The 14,702-nt window shown below is 40.2% G+C and overlaps 2 pseudogenes; both read right to left on the bottom strand.

The window, feature by feature from the left end:
• Positions 1 to 750: 750 nt before the first annotated feature.
• On the bottom strand, positions 751 to 1,565 carry LOC109270258 (60S ribosomal protein L7a-like; annotated as a pseudogene).
• Positions 1,566 to 10,541: 8,976 nt separating this feature from the next.
• Positions 10,542 to 10,942, bottom strand: LOC109270259 (40S ribosomal protein S24-like; annotated as a pseudogene).
• Between the last annotated feature and the right edge of the window lie 3,760 nt (positions 10,943 to 14,702).

The following is a 14,702-nucleotide window of genomic DNA, read 5'->3' as shown; positions in this document are numbered from 1 at the left end:
TCACCTCAAAATTCATATGGTGACATCCTAACCCTAATGGGACTATATTTGGAGATAGGGTCTTTAAAGAAACAATTATGATTAAATGAGGTCATAAGAATAGGGCCCTCATCCAATAGGATGAGTGTCCTTATAAGATGAAGGGATACCAGAGAGCTCCCTCTGCATGTGCAGAGAAGAGGCCATCTGAGAGCACAGTGAGAAGGTGGCTTTCTGTAAGCCAGGAAGAGTTGACACCAGAAACCAACCCTGCTGGCACCTTGATCTCACACTTTCAGTCTCCAGAGCTGTAAGAAAATGAATGCCTGTTGTTTAAGCCACCTAGTCTGTGGTTTTTTGTTATGGCAGCCCAAGCAGACAAATATATTCCCTCTCTCTTTCTCTTTAGGCTTCTCTTTGTAGCCAAGCAAGATGGTGGGGTTTTTTTGCTACTGACCTTTCTGTGCCAGACACTACTCATACCATATCCTTCATTCCTTCCTATGTTATGTTTAATTTTTAAGAAATCTATGCTTTGGTTCTCTACACTTTTGCTTGGTTTTTCAAGCCAAATCCCTGTAGATTTCAAAATATAATTTCTCCTTCTTCTTCTTCTTCTTCTTCTTCTTCTTCTTCTTCTTCTTCTTCTTCTTCTTCCTTCCTCTTCCTTTTCCTCTTCCTTCTCCTCCTTCTCCTCCTTCTCCTCCTCTTCTTCTTCTTCTTCGACACTGGCTGAAAGAGAACTTTTTATTAACTTTATGTACAGAAAATTCAACAGCATCCACTTTCCAGTTTGATGGCCAGTTCTTTAGCCTTTGCCTTTTCCAGCTTGGCAGTGGGAGTCCTGGACTTTGGCTATAGGACGTTGCCTCCCCAGTAGCAGCAGATCTCATGATATCTGCCATTGTTGTTAGTCCTGATGGCTTCTACCAGCTCAGCCAGAGCTCCTTTGTCTTCCGAGGCAACCTGTGTGAAGGCGATGGTGGTACAGAGCTTCCTGTGGACCAGACGCCCCAGCCTGGCCTTCCCCTTGATGATGTAGTAGGGAGCCTCCATCTTACCACACAGGACAGGCAGAGAGATGGCCAGCTCAGTGGGATCCACAGCATGTGCAATCACTACCAGATCAGGCTTCTTGTTCTCCACCAGGGGTGACAGTATTAACCCCAGCTTGAAGGACAGGCAACCTCTCAGTGGGGACACCCTCTTTCTGGCAACTTTCTTCTCAACCCTGGCCAACAAACTCTGCTTCTTCTTTTGCTTTGTCTCTGGTCTGTATGTGTGGGCCACCTTAATAGTTGAGTAGCTGTTTGGTGGTCCAGGGCCTAGGTGAACTGGTTAATCATAGGAAGGACTTTTAGACGTTTATAGAGACTAGCCCTTTGCCACTGCAGCCGGATGTAGCAGGGTCATTTGACAAAACGGGTAAGGTCCCTTTGGGGCTGGATGTCCTGTCCGATGCCAAAATTCTTGGGCCTCTTCTCAAACAGGAGATTGACCACCTTCTTGTCCTCCTGCTTCTTCATAACAACAGGGGCAGGGGCCAACTTCTTCCCCTTAGCTTTCTTTCCTTTCAGCATCTGGGATGGCTGGAGGAGAGGCCTATGATCGCTTCTTTTTAAAATTGGTTCTCACAAATCAAAAGCTTCTTCATTTAAGATGAGTGTGCCTTCTGTGAGTTTAAAAAAAAAAATCTACTAAGGACCTCAGATAAGTTCTTAGGTCCCAGACTCTATCTGACCTTTCCCTTCCCCCTTCATCAGAAGTGAGCAATGTCAATAACTCATTAGATGGGAAGAGAGCCACAGAGCAGCTAAAATAATTAATTACCACATTAGCCGCCAAAGTTTGTTCTGACATTCTGCTGATATCAGAAATAATGCCGTTCCCTATGCACCAACTCTGATTAAATTATCTTTAATGTAGTGTGCTTCTAATAGAAGGGAGCAAAGAGAATTTTTCTAGTCTATCTTGTCCCAAATCTATACAAAGTTTCCCATTCCTTCTAGGGGATCATGGAATTATTGCAAGGAACTTGTGAATTCATATACCATTCCAAGCTTTGACTGTAGATTTATTAGCAGAGTGGTTCACACAAATGTAAGCATCTATCTCTCAAATGTATACAGGCCTCATTGCAATGAACAAAATGCTAATCATTGAAGGTATTACAGAATTCATGAAAGTTGTTTATCACAATGCATTTTCTTTTTTTTCTTAATGTTTATTTATTTTTGAGAGAAAGAGAGAGAGATAGGAAGAGAAACAGAAAACGAGTCGGGGAGGCACAGAGAGAGGGAGACACAGCATCCAAAGCAAGCTCCAGGTTCTGAGCTGTTAGCACAGAGCCCGATGTGGGGCTCGAACTCATGAACTGTGATATCATGACCTGAGCCAAAGTCGTATGCTTAACTGACTGAGCCACCCAGGCCCCCCAACCATGCATTTTGTAAATCAGTGGATACTAGAACTGCAATTACTGTCACATGGGAGTTCAATATTTTGTTGTTGCCATTATTAATAAAGTCATTTTCCTACATGAAAATTTCAGTACCCTTATCTATGCTCTTTTCCTTCCCTACCTGAAGAAGCAATTCTAGATTGTGCCTTATTAGAAAGTCTCATTTATTAAATAATCTTATTAGTCCTGCATGTTACTCTTTTCTAAATCTTAGCTCCAGTTGCGTGATTCACCTTGTCTATTTTGGCAACCAGAACATTCTCTGGCAAAGCAATCTTGGAAAATTTTTTGCCCAAAAGGAATTCTAGAAGAGGCTTTTTTTTTTTAAACCAGATTCCCAGTCTACCCATTTTTACCACCAGAATGTTTTTGTATAGTACCGTTTTTATTATAAAAATAATACATTGGGTACACTTTCATGCCTTACTAAGAACATAATCTTTAGGGGCGCCTGGGTGGCTTAGTCAGTTGAGCGTCCGACTTCAGCTCAGGTCACGATCTCACAGTCCGTGAGTTCGAGCCCCGCGTCGGGCTCTGGGCTGATGGCTCAGAGCCTGGAGCCTGCTTCGGATTCTGTGTCTCCCTCTCTCTCTGCCCCTCCCCCGTTCATGCTCTATCTCTCTGTGTCTCAAAAATAAATAAACGTTAAAAAAAATTTATAAAAAAAATTAAAAAAAGAACATAATCTTTAATGCCTGTGTAGTATGTTTTTGCCATATGATTAGATTTAATAATTTTTATCACTCCATTAAGCTATTTTTCAGCTTTTTACTATTGTAAATAAATAACAATATATATCCTGGTATACAATTTTATTATTTCACATCAATTTATGCCAAATTTACTCAGTCAAAAAATATAAACATGTTTAAAGCTCTTAGTACACATTTCTAAATTAGTTTCCAGAAAGGTGGTGCCTATTTAAACTCCTAGTAGGAGCTAAATTCCCCCTGTGAATTTTACTTCCTGAAAAGCAAAACTGATCATTTTCCTTTTTTCAAAATAGTTGATAATTTGGTGACAATTATTTGGAAGATTGGATTTTTCCTTTTTTTATTACACATGTATATTTCTTCTTTTGACAATTGTTCTTTTTAGCACTAGAATCTGGTTTTCTTTACACCACTTCCTTTTTATAGTGTTCCTTGTTCCATGTAATTTGCAGCTAATTTTCTATGTACTTGCACTAAAACTATCAATTTTATCTCAATTATAGAGAGTCTCTAGTCCTTCTAGCTATAACTGCTCAGAGTTCACATATTAGAAGATTTCTCCTCCTTGCCCATACTTACGTAATTTTCATAATATAGCGCAGGATTGGGCAAATGCTGGAACTGCTCTCCCAAAATCCTTGCTGCCCCCATTTTGTCATGGAATGGCTTTCCCATCTAGACTGGATCTCTGCTTCAGGTGCCTTTAAATTCATTTAAGTCATTACAGGTGTAAGTGAGTGGGCAATTTTCCCTCTGCACAAGGTCATCAATTCTTTGTTGCTGCCTCTCACTCTTTTTTTAACATTTATTTTTGAGTGAAAGAGAAAGAGCACACACGCACACAAGTGCAAGTGGAGGAGGGGCAGAGAGAGAGAAGGAGACAGAATCTGAAGCAGGCTCCAGGTTCTGAGCTGTTAGCACAGAGCCCAATGTGGGGTTCAAACCCACCACCTGCCAGATCATGACCTGAGCCAAAGTCAGACACTTAACTGACTGAACCATTCAGGCTCCGGACTATCTCAGGCTATTAAACATACCCTCTGAAATAGTCACTTGACGTTAGTATGTATCATTTCCTCATACGCTTACAAATGCAGTCCAACCTACCTTCTAGCCACTGCAATTCACACTGCAGAAAGAAACAAATCTGCAACGAGAATTGCTTTAAGGCCCATCATCTCTACTTTTGACTCATCTGGCTTCTTTCAAGAGACAATAACCTTTAAAACTCAAACTAATAAAGATGAAGTCAAGCTTTCACTTTTTGTGGATGACATGATATTATACATGGAAAACCCGATAGACTCCACCAAAAGTCTGCTACAACTGATACATGAATTCAGCAAAGTCGCAGGATACAAAATCAATGTACAAAAATCAGTTGCATTCTTATACACTAATAATGAAGCAACACAAAGACAAATAAAGAACTGATCCCATTCACAATTGCACCAAGAAGCATAAAATACCTAGGAATAAACCTAACCAAAGATGTAAAAGATCTGAATGCTGAAAAGTATGGAAAGCTTATGAAGGAAATTGAAGAGGATACAAAGAAATGGAAAAACGTTCCGTGCTCATGGATGGGAAGATTAAATATTGTTAAAATGTCAATACTACCCAAAGCTATCTACACATTCAATGCAATCCCAATCAAAATTGCACCAGCATTCTTCTCGAAGCTAGAACAAGCAATCCTAAAATTCGTATGGAACCACAAAAGACCCTGAATAGCCAAAGTAATATTGAAGAAGAAGACCAAAGCAGGAGGCATCACAATCCCAGACTTTAGCCTCTACTACAAAGCTGTAATCATCAAGACAGCATGGTATTGGCACAAAAACAGACACATAGACCAGTGGAAGAGAATACAAACCCCAGAATTAGACCCACAAAAGTATGTCCAACTCATCTTTGACAAAGCAGGAAAGAATATCCAATGGAAAAAAGACAGTCTCTTTTACAAATGGTGCTGGGAGACTAGACGGCAACATGCAGAAGAATGAAACTAGACCACTTTCTTATATCACTCACAAAAATAAAATGGATAAAGACCTGTATGTGAGACAGGAAACCATCAAAACCCTAGAGGAGAAAGCAGGAAAAACCTCTCTGACCTCAGCCACAGCAATTTCTTACTTGACACATCTCCAAAGGCAAGGGAATTAAAAGCAAAAATGAACTATTGGGACCTTATGAAGATAAAAATCTTCTGCACTGCAAAGGAAACAATCAACAAAACTAAAAAGCAACCAACGGAATGGGAAAAGATATATGCAAATGACATATTGGACAAAGGGCTAGTATCCAGAATCTATAAAGAGCTCACCAAACTCCACACCCGAAAAACAAATAACCCAGTGAAGAAGTGGGCAGAAAACATGAATAGACACTTCTCTAAAGAAGACATCCAGATGGCCAACAGGCACATGAAAAGATGCTCAACGTCGCTCCTCATCAGGGAAATACAAATCAAAACCACATTCAGATACCACCTCACGCCAGTCAGAGTGGCCAAAATGAACAAATCAGGAGACTATCGATGCTGGAGAGGATGTGGAGAAACGGGAACCCTCTTGCACTGTTTGTTAGTGGGAATGCAAACTGATGCAGCTGCTCTGGAAAACAGTGTGGAGGTTCCTCAAAAAATTAAAAATAGATCTACCCTATGACCCAGCAATAGCACTGCTAGGAATTTACCCAAGGGATACAGGAGTGCTGATGCATAGGGCACTTGTACCCCAATGTTTCAACAAGAGCCAAATTGTGGAAAGAACCTAAATGTCCATCAACTGATGAATGGATAAAGAAACTGTGGTTTATATACACAACGGAATACTACATGGCAATGAGAAAGAATGAAATCTGGCCCTTTGTAGCAACGTGGAGGGAACTGGAGAGTGTGATGCTAAGTGAAATAAGTCATACAGAGAAAGACAGATACCATATGTTTTCACTCTTATGTGGATCCTGAGAAACTTAACAGAAGACCATGGGGGAGGGGAAGGAAAAAAAAATTAGAGAGGGAGGGAGCCAAACCATAAGAGAGTCTTAAAAACTGGGATATGGGTATTGAGGAGGACACCTGTTGGGATGAGCACTGGGTGTGGTATGGAAACCAATTTGACAATAAATTTCATATTAAAAAAAACTCAAACTAAAAATGTACTTAAACTAGTTAAAGGTGTATTAGAAAGAATGAAAACTTTGGAAATAAGTAGGCATGAACTAGCTGTGTAACTTTGGGTTGGCTTTTTAACCTAAGTTTCTGTCTTTTCATTTACAGAATGGAATAAATAATACCCAACTTAGAGGTTGAGAGAATTAAATAGATAGTATAAGTGTGCTATCATTCAGAATCAAAATGTCCAATCCAACTCACACATAAGGGAAACATCTAATACCAATATTTGCTAATCATTTCAAAAATACTGACAATGAAGAGGCACAAAGAAAGCAGAGAGGTCTGGGGTGCACTGTGTGGTCCTTAGGTCCTTTTGTCCCCAGGCCAAACCTATACTTTCTCCCAGAATAACAGATGAGGTCTCCAAGTCAGTTTTTGTGAGTTTTTAACCTGATGTGGATAGGAGCATTTAAGTTATAAAATGTCTTCATTTTATATACCAGAGACATTGTCCAAGGAGAAGTCTCATAGATCTATAGATTCTGGGTATATTTAGTTTAATTTTTTTCTAACTTTTGTGCGTTTTTTTTTTTTTTTTTTTGAGAGACAGAGCAAGAGCAGGGGAGGAGCAGTGAGAGAGGTAGACACAGAATCCAAAGCAGGCTCCAGGCTCCGAGCTGTCAGCACAGAGCCCAATGCGGGGCTTGAATCCACGAACGATGAGATCATGACCTAAGCCGAAGTCAGATGCTCGATCAACTGAGCCACCCAGGCACCCCTGGGTATATTTACTTTAAAAGATCCTTTAGCCAAGGACAGACTACTGAGAACATGTTATAGCTAAGGACTCTTCTCACTAGCAAATAGCGCCAATCTATTTGTCAATAACCCTTGGCAAGGGGACTAAATCAGTCAGCTGCCTTCTTTTCTTTTCCCTAGAAGAGTCCCTCAACCCCACCCCTCCCCATCCAGTAAAAAAAAAAAAAAAAAAAAGTGAATGGCTCACAGACAAGCTACTTTAACAATTTCCTCCAAAAAGCTGTAAATCATTGATTATAGTGCCTCACACAAAGTACTTGCTTGATAAATTAACCTGATATTTTGAAGGCTATATGTATAAAATAGTCTTTAATGAAATGATTGATAGTCTCAAGTCAACAGCTGGTCAATTTCATCCCACAAAAAGTAATAAAAATTATCTAATAAGTCTCTTCTTGATAACTGATACTTGAAATTATCTCCTTTGCTCAAAGTATTTGCTACAACTGAATATTATGTTGGCATAAATATTATCAATTATCTGTAGCCCACTATGAATGAGTTAATTTACCTGCACAATCATGAAACTTGGTGAATATATTGAGTAAATAACCGATCTTCCAAGCTAGGAATTAATTTGTTTTTGATATCCAGGATTTACAGAATTTTCACTAATTGTGATATGCTGTGAAACCACCTCCTTAGATGGCAATGTACCATCAAAGAGAACATTGTAGAAGTGAGTATCTCAAGGCAAGGTTATTGGATACAGGGTCTATTAGTTAACTGTTCCCTACACAAACTGAGATCCAGAAGGTTTCCTCAGAGAATAGAAACTTTGTTGGCATTTCTAAAAGAACTGCGAGTCTTTAAATTAGGAAGACATAGGAAATCTGCTTTAGGTCTTCAGAGGGAAGTTATTAGGAACATGTAGGATCCAGGGAAAGAGAGGGGTCTGCCATCAAGGCTATATGACTGCTCAGTGAGGCAGGGCTTAAATGCTAGGTAAAATGAAATCAAATTTCAGTAGAGGGATGACTGCTTTGGACTATACTCAAACTGACTGAAAATCAAGTGGGTTAGTGGTAGATACTAGATTTCCAGGAACTCAGAATTGCCCAGAAGAGGTGAAGGTACTAACTTCAAAATAGAAGCAAGATGCCTAAAGCTCAGAAGAGGCCAGATAACAAGCCTCTTCATCACCCTGCAGTTGGGGTCCAGGCTACAAGGCAGGGATCTAAGAGGCTCCCGGCAGCTGCACAGTACAACACAATTGGATGCAGAGAAGGTAATCTAGAAACACATAAGCTGGAGGAGAAAAAAGTAAGAAGTTTCGATGAAAGGCATAATTCCACTGGACATGAAAGTGAGGTCAGTACAAACAAACCTCGAGCTGGGAGACTGGAGTTGGACGCCTTAGTGGTTAAGAGCTTGGGCTGCGGAGGCAGAGAAGACCCAGGGTTGAATTTCAACTCTGCCCCTTCTGAGCTGAATGACTTTGGACAAGTTCTTTAACCTCTCTAGTCCTATTTCCTCATCTTTAAAATAAGGGACGTGATGGTGTTTAGTTTTTAAGGATATAGGAAAGCAAACTGAGATAATGCATATAATGTGTATGCCAGCAATATACAGGCATAGAAAATACTCTCAATAAACATTAGCTGCAATTATTTGTCTTGTTGAACACCTTTGCCCAACCTTTCATCTCATTTCCACCCTGGACAACATTAAAGAACTAAAGGAACTGGGAATGAGTTTATTGGCTCATTCAATCAGTATTGTCAAGGAGCCCATGCTCTGAGGCAGTCACTGTGGTAGGTGCTGGGATCCGGTGGTGAGCAAAGCATTCCCTGTCCTCTGGAGCTTACAGTCTAGTGGCACAGACAATCATGAAAAACAAAATCATACAAATAAATGTTAAATTCCATGGATGACAAGTGCTGGGGGTGGGGGGCATGATGCGATGAGAGAGTATACAAGGGGAATTAAATTCAGTTTCCCCAAGGACATGACTACGGAGCTAAAATATGGAAGGAAGAATAAGAGCTAAGTCGGCCCAAAGAGAGTAGAGAAATCCAAGTGGAGGCACTGGCAGGTGAACATGGTCTGAGCCGGGAGATAGCGTGGTTAGCAGGAGGCCCTGACAACAGAGCTGTGTTGCTAAAGCAAAGAGAATGAAGGAAGGAGGGGAGAGGAAAGTGAAGGGATAGGTAAGGAGAGCACTTATAGGACCTCTTAGGCCACATTAAGGGATTTTTGTTTTTATCTCAAGAGCAATCGGAAACTAAAGTATATAATTAACTGGGTTGAGGTGCCCCCCAAACATGATCCTTTTGAATATCGTCTAGCTCACCTGTTTAATGGAAGCGAAGAGACAAGTTAGGAGACGCTTGTGATTAGGGGAGGTTGGATTGGGGACGTTGTAGAAGTAAGGGTAAGTAGATAAATGTGAGAGATATTTAAGTGGGAGAATTCACAAGACTTTAAGGTGGATTACATTGGGAAGTGAAGGAAAGAGGTGGTGTCCAGAACGAATCCAGCACTTTGGCCTTACCTAACCAGTCGGATGGTGATGCTCTTGCCCAAGACAGGAGGACGCTGAGAGGAGACTGGTTTTGGGTGGGGAAGGTAGTGCTGAGTGACTGGTAATTCAGTTTTGAGGGGTGTCTGGGTAGCTCAGTCAGTCAGACTCTTGATTTTAGCGCAGGTCACGATCTCGATTCACGAGTTTTAGTCCCACGTTGGGCTCTGTGCTGAAAGCATGGAAACTGCTTGGGATTCTCTCTCTCTCTCTCTCTCTCTCTCTCTCTCTCTCTCTCTCTCTCTTTCCCTCTCAAAATAAATAAATAAACTTCAAAAAAAGAATTCATTTTTGAAAATGTTGAGTTTGAGGTACATTAGAGATATAAAAGAGAATATGCCAAGCATTTGTACATCGAATCTGGAACTTTGAGGAGATATCTGGGCTGCACATATAAACTTCTGAGTTATCTACCACACAGCAATGAATTGTGAAGTCTCAGGAAAGGAGCAGAGGGACCCAGAGCAAGTCTTGAGCAACGTCTGCATTTATGGGGGTACACCCCTCATTTTACCAGCCCTGGTCAGAGACTTGACTTCAGATAACTGAGAATAAGAAATCAGCACTAGATAACCAAATCCATTTGTATAACTTTGCATTTCTTTTCTTTTTTAAAAAATATTTTTAATGTATATTTATTTTTGAGAGAGAGACAGAGTGCAAGCGGGGGAGGGCACTCTCTAGTTTTGAGAGAGAGAGACAGAGACAGAATCCAAAGCAGGCTCCAGACTCTAAGCTGTCAGCACAGAGCCTGATGTGGGGCTTGAACCCATGAGCCACGAGATCATGACCTGAGCCACAGTCACATGCTTAACCGACTGAACCACCCAGGTGCCCCTTATTTTCTTTTTTTTAAGTTCTTAATTTATTAATCCTCTCATGAAATATCTGCATGATTAATCACCACGGATAGTTACCGCAGAATTATGACTCCTTCTTTTTGCCGGCACCAACATTGGCTTGTGCAGTCCCCCTGACTTTCTTTATTCTGTTCTTGCATTCCTTTTGCTGTTTTCTTGATGTCTTTTTCTTCTCATCCAAGCCATGTCCTGCAAGTCGATGTCTGGGTTCGTTTTCTGTACATCATCTGAGGAATCATAAATCATGCCAAAGCCAGTTGTTTTGCCACCACCACAATGGGTTCTGAATCCAAATACAAAGAGGACGTCTGGTGTGGTCTTGTACATTTTGGCTAATTTTTCCTGAATTTCTGTCATCGGTACTGTTGCCTTTCTGGGATAAAGAACATCAATGACCCTCTGTTTCCACTGAGGTAGTCGGTTGGTCATGAACTTCCTGGTCCAGAAAGTTACTGTGTGGATCATGATGGCGGCCAAGCTTCTAACAGCCAAGGAGGTAAAGAGCTGTTTTATTTTCTACTGAACATTTATTTAAAGAAATTCCAGCTTTATCTTAGCTAAACTAAGGGTTTGAAAGAGAATTTTATATATTTCAGTCAAACAGAATAGGCAGGGACTTCAGTGCCCTTTCAATTGCCTTCAATTACCTGGATGTAGTGGCTAAAGCTATAGACCCAACAGGGGGAAAAAAGCAGGGAGAGCTGACTTAGCAGGAGAGATGCAATCATCCAGGAGAGATGGTTTAAAGAAGTTCCCAATTGTGTATCCATCAGAATCATCTGAGAAACTTGGTAATATGCAAGTTCTCAGGAGTTACTTAAATTTTTGATTCAGTGGGTGATTCTTGGAACCTGTGTTTCAATATGTTAACTGATCTTTCTGACGAAATGATCTGAGGAACACATTTTTAAAAATGTCTCTTTAAAAGGTAACTGCTCCCAGGGACTTATACTTTTACCAAAATCCAGCCAAATGTCTCAACAACATTTATTTAAAAGTTCTTCCTTATCTCACTGATTTTGTTTGCCATATTTATTACATACGAATTCCTTATACATATTTGGATCTATTCATGGATTTTATGTCCTATGCTATGTACTGTTCTTTTTTTTTTCAACGTTTTTTTTTTTTGTTGTTTTTGTTTTTGTTTTTTTTTTTTTTTATTTTTGGGACAGAGAGAGACAAAGCATGAACGGGGGAGGGGCAGAGAGAGAGGGAGACACAGAATCGGAAACAGGCTCCAGGCTCCGAGCCATCAGCCCAGAGCCTGATGCGGGGCTCAAACTCACAGACCGCGAGATCGTGACCTGGCTGAAGTCGGATGCTTAACCGACTGCGCCACCCAGGCGCCCCATGCTATGTACTGTTCTATTTACAGGTCACACGATGGTAACTATTGAGGCTTTGTAACATGTTTTAGTACCTGATACTTTCACTGCTCTTCTAAGAGATATCCTGGCTATTTGTTTCTTGCACCATTTTTTTGTATGAGCTGGAGGATCTATATGTTTTTTCCTTCCTCATTCTTTCTCTTCCTCTCTCTCTTTCCCCCACCTTCTTTTTTTTTTTTTTTTTTTTCATCCTTCAGTAGAGATGTGCTCATTTTCTTGCCTCATGTTCTTATTAGCCCAGGTTCTCACTCAGTAGAGGGAGAGGGGAAAAATTGGAGAAGTCATTATCCTATTTGTCAAGACAAACTTGATTTGCTTGAGGACCGGAGAAAGGCAAGCCAAAGGTTTTATGCTCAATATTTTAATGGGAAGCACATTAAATGCATATTTTACTTTAGGTAGAACTGAAACCTTACAATTTTGAATCTTGCTATTCCAAATAATAGTACATATACTAAAAATCTTGTGTGTGTGTACGTGTTCTTCAGGAACATGTTAATGTTTCTCATAAAGGCTTTATCCGTTTCTTGTTAAATGTATTCCTAAGTGTTTAATCATCTTGTTGCTATTGTAGGTGAGATTTTCTTCCATTATATCTTTCAGTTAATTGTTAGATGTATTTTAGAAGGCATTAGTTCTGCATATTTTTATTCCACAATGTCTTTTTGAAGTCTCTTGTTACTTGTACTTTTTCAGTTGAATCTTTAAGAATTACCTGCTTAATAATCAAGATATCTAGAAATAGTAATAATTTTATTACTTCTCTAAATTTCATGCCTCTAAGTTATCCACTTATTAAGTTGTATTGGATAATACACATTAAGATATTATCATGTTAAGAAATTGTTCATTTTGTTAAGTGTTGTTATCAAGACTGGGTGTTGCATTATGTTAAAAGTCACTTTCAGGAGCACCTGGGAGGTTCAGTTGGTTAAGTGCCTGACTCTTGATTTTGACTCAGGTCATGATCTCACGGTTCGTGAGTTCGAACCCCACATCAGGCTCTGCACTTAGAAGACGGAGCCTGCACTGCTTGGGATTCTCTCTCTTTCTCTCTCAAAATAAGTGATTAGAGAGGATCATATATATTTCTTCTATACTGTGTTATATTTAACTGTGTTAAATTTAAATATATTTAAATATAAAATATATTTATATAATAAATATATTATATTTCTTAGTATTGAACAATATTTACGTATTTCTGGCTTAAACCCTATTTGGTCATGATGTACTATCGTTTTTTAAGGTGATGCTGAATTCTGTTCGCTAATATTTTACTTAAGATTTTGTCTTATGTTCATAAATATATTGCAATGTAATTTTTAGAAATTCGGCAATATTTAAGGATAATTTGACCCAGACCATAGTTGTTTTTCTGTCCTCCTGCTGAGAGCCCTACCTGTTGGTTCACCATAATCTGAGCCTAGCTCTCTTTCTCGTCAAAACATGAACCTGAGCTAGACCTTGTCTCCTGACCAACTTGAATTCTGAGTCTTACACATGTGTTTTGGAACCTTTTTGCTTTTCTTTTTACAGGCTTTCTGATCCCCCCCCCCCCCCCCATTTGATGGTCATCGTATGGTTGGTTTCTGTTCCAGGTTCCTAATCCTATTTAGGCTGAATTCCAAATAATTCCTGTTTGTCTCCTTCTCATCTTCTGCATTTAATTTACTCCCTGGGGACCATGTGACAAATCTTTAAGGACTAAATATTAATTACTTCTGCTGGTGGACATTAAACAACTAGTCCTTTACTGCCCCCTTGAGGACCTTGGCCACCACACCCTGTGGCCCATCTTGTGGGGAGAGGTGTTTATCCCTCCCCATATGACCATTCTTTCCTGAACAGGAACTAGGCACAAAGAATGAACTGCACTGAGAGGGGTGAAGAAGACAAGGATGACACCCATTTCTGCCTTCAAAGAACTTAAAAACGAGGTGGACAGAGGGGGAAGTAAGGCTTATCTGTGTTCATTTAGGGCTTGAGGGCGATGAGGGAGGATGTTGTTAACCAGGCACAAAGATAGCTGTAAGTCCCGGGAGCCTCACAGGGACGGTATAAAGGATTGCAGTAGTAGTTGAGGAAAAGGGAAGGCAGAAGTCACTGCGACAGTAGAAGACTTCATGGAAGATATGTTTCAGAGCTGGTCTTTGAAGGGTGAAAAGACATGCACGAGCCAGCAGGACAGGTTCTCTTGTGGGGAGATGGCATGAGTACAGCCATCAGAAGCAAGAATATGTGAAGCACAGGAAGGGAATATTCTGACTAGAGTGAAGAATTTTCATGGGGCAGCAGGATGAGAGAAAAGCTAGAAAGGTAGTTTAAATCCAAATTGGAAGGCAATTTACATTTATTTCATCACTAATGGAAGGTTTTCCCTGAAAGCAGGTTTTCTTAGTAGGCGAATAGTGAAGGGCATTAAAGGGAGCGGTACAAGAAGGGAACAGGTGTCGAAGGAATAAAAGTGTTCCGAATAAAAAGGTTGAGTGGTAGGGAAATGGATAAAAGAAAAAGGTCAATCCTTCAGTTTTTTTCTAGAGTGTCCTCATTCAGAGAGTGGGGGGTACATAAAAGGGTTGTGTGCTATGTGACATAAGTGAAGATCTGTTCTGTGGAATATAACAAGTACGCTACACAAACCTTCCAGAAGAATGGCTGTGCACACACACATTGTGTGTGTGTGTGTGTGTGTGTGTGTGTGTGTGTGTGTTTAAACTAGTAGTCCAGGGATAAAAGCTTTTGTATATAACAGTCCAGATATTTGCTACTGCTTGCCAGCTATCGGTGTATCACAGACATCTCCCTGCCCTCCAGAGATATGTTACTCTTTC

The sequence above is a fragment of the Panthera pardus genome, unplaced genomic scaffold, assembly GCF_024362965.1.
Source record: "Panthera pardus isolate Hobbes unplaced genomic scaffold, ASM2436296v1 HiC_scaffold_6, whole genome shotgun sequence".
Classification (NCBI taxonomy): domain Eukaryota; kingdom Metazoa; phylum Chordata; class Mammalia; order Carnivora; family Felidae; genus Panthera; species Panthera pardus.
The sequence above is the reverse complement of the archived record's forward strand: the minus strand, read 5'-3'. Positions and strand labels throughout refer to the sequence as shown.